The sequence below is a fragment of the Ochotona princeps genome, chromosome 4 (assembly GCF_030435755.1).
Source record: "Ochotona princeps isolate mOchPri1 chromosome 4, mOchPri1.hap1, whole genome shotgun sequence".
Lineage (NCBI taxonomy): Eukaryota > Metazoa > Chordata > Mammalia > Lagomorpha > Ochotonidae > Ochotona > Ochotona princeps.
Window position 1 is genome coordinate 70,435,234 of NC_080835.1, and position 6,423 is coordinate 70,441,656.

At 47.0% G+C, this 6,423-nt stretch overlaps 1 protein-coding gene across 1 annotated transcript in view; it reads right to left on the bottom strand.

Annotated features, from left to right (window-relative positions):
* CWC15 (CWC15 spliceosome associated protein homolog) overlaps positions 1 to 6,423 on the bottom strand; it is a 297,815-nt gene that overhangs the window by 110,233 nt on the left and 181,159 nt on the right. The gene's annotated exons all lie outside the window — the stretch shown is intronic.

Here is a 6,423-nt window from a genome sequence, read left to right on the forward strand (position 1 = left end):
CACAGCAAGCAGGATATTAGGCCAGAACATCCTGTGTAGAGCAAGTGAAATAGAACCTCCACCCTTGTTCCTGTTCAAATAATTAGTTCCTCCCCTGTTTCAATATAGATGATTAGTTCCTTCCCTGCTTCAATGAAGGTAATTACTCCCAGGAAACCGCCCCCCCTTGCCCTCCTCCCCTAGAGAAGAAGGTATATATATGAGGAGTAAAATAAAGAGCAAGAGGCACTCTTTTCCACCAAGTGCATGTGTCCGTATGTCCGTGTGTCCGTGTGTTTCTTGGGCCAGCAGCCTGGGAGTTAGCAGCCCGGCATTCCCAGTTCACCCTCAGGGTTTGAGAGTCGTGTCCTGCAGGTTGGGACAACTTCCCATCCAGCTCCCTGCTTATGGCCTGGGAAAGCAGTAAATGATGGCCCAAAGCCTTGGAACTCTGCACCCATGTGAGAGACCTGGAAGAACCCCGTGGCTCCTGACTTTGGATTGGCTCAGTTGCAATCATTATGGAAGTGCATCTGTGGATGAAAGATCTGTCTCTTCTCTCTGTAAATTTCTTTCCCCTATAAATTAATATCTTTAACTATCATCTCCCACCAAGGTAACAGGCACAGTGGTCCAAGTGCTGCTTAGAATGCTTGCCTCCCATAATGGAATACCTGAGTTTGAGTCCCAGTTCCACTTGTAATCCCACAGGCTTCCTGCTACTATGCACTCTGCAAGGGTGCAGGTGATGGATCTCTGGATTTCCACCACCCACAGAGGAGAGCTGGATTAAGTTCCAGGTTTCTGACTTCAAACTGGTCTAGCCCCCAGCTGGCTAGTGCTGACATCTAGGGAATGAATCAGTGATGGAAGATTCTCTCTCTCTCTCTTTCCTTTTCTGCCCTTCAAATACAATTAAAATATACCACCTTTTTAAATATTTTTAATTGTTTTCATTTCTTTTTATCTCACACATCTCCTCTGCTTCTTTCATTTTTTTTAAGTTTTTTATTTGTTTGTTTTGAAAGGCAGGGTTACAGAGAGAAGGAGAGTCATAGAGAGATCTTCCATCCACTAGTTCACTCCCCAAATGGCACCCCAAACAGTCGCTGAGTTGAGCCAACCAAACTCAGGAGCCAAGAGGTTCTTCCAGGTCTCCCACATGGGTGCAGGGGCCCAAGGTTTTGGGTAATCTTTCACTGCTTTCCCAGGCCAAAAGCAGGGAGTTGAATGAGAAACGGTGTGACCACATGAACCAGTACCCATATGGGATGCCATCACCACAGGTAGAGGCTTGATCTACTTTATCACAGTGCCAGCCCAGCTCCTTTTATTTTTATAAGATTTACTAACGGCCAGCTCTGTGACCTAGTGGATATCACTCCATGCAGTGCTGGCATCCCATATGCGTACCGGTTTGAGTCCAAGCTGCTCCACTTTTCATCCAGCTCCTTGTTAATGTGCCTTGGATGGCCCAAGTGTTTGAGCCCATGCACCCATGTGGAAGACCCAGGAGAAGTTCCTGGCTCCTGGCTTTGGAATGACCCAGAAAGCTCTGGCTGATGCAGCCATTTAAGAAAGGAACCAACAGATGGCAGATTTACTGTCTTTTTCCATAACTCTACTTTTGTAATAAACCAATAAATAGGCAGAGTTAGAATCTTCCATCTGCTTGTTCACTCCCCAAATTGTTGCAATATCAGTATGTTTGGGCAAACCCAGTAAAGGAACCAGGAACACCATTCTGGTCTCCAACATGAGGCACAGGGATCCAAGAAGCTGGGCCATCCTCTGATGCCTTCCAAGGTGCATTAGCAGGAGGCTGCGCTGGAAGTCGAGCAGCTGAGACTTGAACTGGCACTCGGCTGTGGGGTGCATCATCGTAAGCAGCAGCTGAAGTCCCACTGCACCACAACACCAGCCCCGCCTCCGCTTCCTTTACATGAAGATTTCTTCTGAATTCCTTGAACTATTTCCCTTTTCTTTTTTTTATTTATACCTTTTTTGATTGGAAAGTCAAATATACAAAGAGGAGGAGACACAGAGAGGAAGATCTTCGTCTGATGATTCACTCCTCAAGTGGCCGCAATGGTTAGAGCTGAGCCGATCAGAAACCAGGAGCCAGCAGCCTCTTCTGGGTCTCCCACGTGGGTGCAGCATCCCAAGGCTTTGGGCCATCCTCGACTACTTTCCCAGGCCACAAGCAGGGCGTTGGATGGGAAGTGGGACTGCCGGGATTGGAACTGGAGCCCATATGGGATCCCAGAGCATGCAAAGTGAGGACTTTAGCCACTAGGTTACTGAGCCAGGCCCGAACTACTTCATTTTCTTTGAATTCATTCATAATCAGACTTTTGCTTGCCTCATCACAATATAACCCCCCCCAAAAAAAGAAAAGCCTGTCCTTGTCAAGGTCACCACCAACCTTCTAAGTCCATCTCTAACAGGTGACCTAAACTTTGAGCAGCTTTAAGCAAATAGCTCCTTCTCTCTTCCTTGAGAGGTTTTCTCACCTTCGCTCTCCCAGGACAGCATCATCTCCTGGAGTTCTCTCCCTACCCCCACCACAGCAATGACCATTGCTCAATCTCTAATGGTCTCAGTTCACCTCTCAAAAGCAGTTTAAGGGCCTCGTGCATTGGCTCAGAAGCTAAATCCTCACCTTGCACATGTTGAGATCCCATGTGGGTGCCAGTTTGTGTCCGGCTGCTCCACTTTCCATCCAGCTTCCTGCTTGTGGCCTGAGAAAACAGTAGAGGATGGCCTAAAGCCTTGGGACCCTGTATTGACATAGGAGACCCAGAGGAAGCTCCTGGCTTTTGGCTTCAGATCAACTCAGCTCCAGCCATTCTGACTGCTTAGGGAGTGAACAAATGGAAGATCTTTCTCTCTGTATCTCCTTCTTTCTGTATATCTGCTTTTCCAATAAAAGCAAACAAATATTTTTTAAAAAGAAAATATAAATTCTTGGGACCGGCACAACAATCTTGTGCTAAGTCCTCGCCTTGCAAGTGCCAGGATCCCATGTGGGCTTCATTTGTTTCCCAATTTTCCACTTCCCTCCCAGCTCCTTGCTCATAGCCTGGGAAAGCAGTCAAGGACGGTCCAAGGCCTTGGAGTCCTTCACTTGCATGGGAGACTCGGGAGAAGCTCCTGGCTTCAGATTGGCTCAGCTCCAGCCATTCTGGCCACTTGGGGAGTGAACCAGTGGATAAAAGATCTTTCTCCCTCTCTGTAAACATTTCCAATAAAAACAAACAAAATACAGTCTTGCTTCCCTTCCACTTTATCCTTCCAAGGGCACATTCCTCCTAGCTCCTGGCTTTACCATAGGAATGGGAGCAGGGAGCACCAATTACCCTTTCCGATGGCCTTTCGGTTCTGAACAGGAACTAGATAGGATTACTGCCATGGTGAATGAGTGTCTCTCTCCACCCTTTGACTGACTCGCTATTCCCCTCCCTGAGATGGTGCATAAAATACACCACTTCCACCATTTTCTCCGATCTTTCCTCTCTTGGAACCCCCTCCTGTCACTGCAGCTGGAGACCTCTCTCACTTTTAAATGAACTTCACTTTGTACACTGAAATTGTCCATATAAAATTTCTTCCTTTTAATAAATAAAAAAAGAAAAAATTATTCTTCAAAGAAAAAATAATTTACTTTTTGGGAGTGAAAAAATGTTGCAATCATTGATGCTTTTTTAAAAACTTGCTGAAACAATGCCCCCACAGATATCAGTATTTTATGAATGAATGAGAAGGGATGAAATAATATTGAGAATGAAGTCTGCAATGGCAGACCATCTGTGTAAATTTATTTACTTATTTATTTATTTATTTTTCATTATACAATTACATAGGCTCAGGGATTTATTTATTCTTATTGGAATGGCAAATTTACAGAGAAGGAGCTACAGAAAGATCTTCCAACAACTGGTTCACTGCCCCCTAGTGGCCATGATGGCCGCAGCTGAGCAAATCCAAAGCCAGGAGCCAGGAGCTTGTTCCGAAAGGTCTTCCTCGCAGGTGCAGGATTCCAAGTGTTTAGGCCATTCTCTGCTGCTTACTAGACCACAAGTAGGGAGCTGGACGGGAAGTGGAGCAGCTGGGACACGAACCAGCGTCCAGATGGGATCACGGTGCTTGCAAGGGAATGATTAGCCAATTGAGCCCTTGCACCTGCTGAAATGAAGCTTGCTATCATCTTTCACATGAAATGCCCAGCAACAGAAGGACCTCGTCAATGGCTCTCTTGCTTCTACCCTGCCTCTCTGCAAATCTGTTCTCAGTACAGGGATTCTCTTACAGCCAAAGTCACACCCACATCCCTCCTCAATTCAAAACCTTCCTCTGGGTAAAAGTCAAGGTCATTGAAATGGCCTCAGGGAGCCCTGCAAACCACACCTTATCTGCCTTATCTCGTTAACCTCGTGGTCTACTCACCCTATCTCCATTCTCCTTGACCTTGCTTTTCCTCAAATGCAGTTTGGAGGCCCGGCAGCGTGGCCTAGCGGCTAAAGTCCTCACCTTGCATACTCCGGGATCCCAAATCGGTTCTAATCCCAGCAGCTCCACTTCCCATCCAGCTCCCTGCTTGTGGCCTGGGAAAGCAGTCGAGGATGGCCCAAAGCCTTGGGACCCTGCACCCGTGTGGGAGACCTGGAGGAAGTGCCTGGCTCCTGCCTTCAGATCGACTCAGCACCGGCCATTGCAGTCACTTGCGGAGTAAATCATTGGGCAGAAGATCTTCCCCTCTGTCTCTCCTCCTCTCTGTATATCTGACTGTGGAATAACAAAATGAATTTTTTAAAAAAAAAAAAAAGCAGCTTGGAATTCCCACCTCAGCACTTTTGCTCCCATGGTTTCCCCCCTGCCTAGTTCAACTGGCTAATCCTCCCCTGCAAACACAAGGACCCCATGTGGGCACCAACTGATGTCCTGGCTGCTCCCCTTCTATCCAACTCCCTATTAGAGACCTGCGAAAGCAGTCGAGGACTGCCCAAGGCCTTGGGACTCTGTACCGATGTGGGGACCCGGAGGAGGCTCCTGGCTTCAGATCAGCTTAGCTCTAGCCATTGCAGTCATTAGGGGCATGAACCAGCGGTTGGAAGATCTCTGTAAATCTGCCTTTCCAACAGAAATAAATAAATTTTTTTAAAAATGTTCTTTCCCATATACATGTTCAGTGCTCCTTGCTTCTCATTTGAGACATCTTGGACCACACATTACACACCCCTCTTGTGAGTTGACCAAATCTATGTCCAAAAATATGAGTTTGGAAGCAGACTCAGAGAGTCCTTTATTCACTGGCCAGCGCTGACTGGTAGACTGTCCCATTCCACCACACTTGTAAGAGGGAGCAGCCCCAATTAGCCATGTCCTGGAGTTCTTAAGCAATGATCATCCAGTCAACTAACACAACACTGGCACATGATGCAAATCATTCAATCAACCAAGCTTACATCAGGGCACAACACAAATGATCCAATCAGTTACAGTGGCATGGAGCAGATACCCAGTTTAAGCATCATATACGCTTTAAACTATCCAGTCAGTAAGAGTCACGTCCCATCCAGTAGCAAACACAGGCAAACAGGACCTTTCATTTCTGTTTACAGAAAACAGTTTGGATGGATCAGTTTACTGCCTGAGCTGTAAAAGAAAAAGCAAGACCTCATCCTGGAATGAAATAAGCACTCTCATTCCCCTTTCTGGACTTTCCAAGAACCCAAGGTTATGGCAAAGGTCAGATTATGGACATGTCCTAGAAATGTTTCAGAAGACCTAGCCTTACTGTCACCATTTTCTATTGTCTGGGCTGTCATACCCCCTTCTCTCCCTCCCTACTTGATTTGGCTCCATGGCTCTTAATGTCACCCACCATACCATATGCACTTCCTTAGCTACTGTTCTCCTATCTATACCACAGTGTGATGGCAGGGATGGGCCTGTTCTCTTCATTGCCCGGTCCCTAGAAGTGTGCTGGCTGGCACATCCCATATCAACCTGTAAAAAGGATGAAAGGAGGGCCATGCAGAAACAAAAAGGGCTCCACAAAGGGATCGGTCTTGGGCAAAAGAGATGCATGGCTTTTTTTTTTTTTTTTTTTTTTTTTTTTTTTTTTTTTACCGCTCCTGCAGCAGAGGGAAGAACGAAGCCAGGTCTGTTTGTAAGAACCCAAAATACCAGCCACAGTTCACCTATCCCCTCCCCTCTCATCCCGCGCTGCCTCCTGTTCGCCTATGGTTTCTCGGGGAAACACAGGAGGAGGGAGCTTTAAGGGGCACGCAGATGGGTAAAGATACCTGTCCCCTCTGCTCTCCCCATCCCTGCCAGCTGCCCCGCCTCGTCCCATTCCGTTCCATTTCTTTCCTGGCTCCACCCGCTGCAAACTGGCGTGTTTTCCTTCCACGTGGGACTCTTGTATTTGTCGGTTGCCGG